The sequence below is a fragment of the Myotis davidii genome, unplaced genomic scaffold (genome assembly GCF_000327345.1).
Source record: "Myotis davidii unplaced genomic scaffold, ASM32734v1 scaffold221, whole genome shotgun sequence".
NCBI classification, from domain to species: domain Eukaryota; kingdom Metazoa; phylum Chordata; class Mammalia; order Chiroptera; family Vespertilionidae; genus Myotis; species Myotis davidii.
Window position 1 is genome coordinate 1,930,717 of NW_006293349.1, and position 442 is coordinate 1,931,158.

At 47.3% G+C, this 442-nt stretch overlaps 1 protein-coding gene across 1 annotated transcript in view; it reads right to left on the bottom strand.

The window, feature by feature from the left end:
• TFPI (tissue factor pathway inhibitor) overlaps nt 1-442 on the bottom strand; it is a 20,049-nt gene that overhangs the window by 1,933 nt on the left and 17,674 nt on the right. The window lies entirely within an intron of this gene.

A 442-nucleotide genomic window follows, 5' to 3' on the forward strand; every position in this document is an offset into this window, starting at 1 on the left:
CCCCCCTCTGCTGTCCGAGTCGCCACCGACTGCCCCCCCCGCCCAGCGCCGGCCTGGTACGACTGGCACTATTGAAGCCACTCTGTGGGAGATGTAGCAATATCATGTGTGTGGCCGTGTTGTATAGAATCTGCTACTAAATATCATACGCATTAGGATGAGAGTTAACACAGTGTGTGAAGCCTTCCCTACCACCCACTATGCCTGTTATTTCTAATTTCTTGTTGTTTCTACCAAAAATAATATTTCAGCCCTGGCTGGTTTTGCTCAGTGGATGGAGCGTCAGCCTGCAACTGAAGGGTACCGGATTCAATTTGTCACGGGCATGTGCCCAGGTTGTGGGCTCGACCCCCAATGATGTTTCTAGCTCTCCCTCTCCCTTCCTCTCTGAAATAAATAAAAATATATATTTAAAAATCTCTATATATAAAAGGGTAAGTGT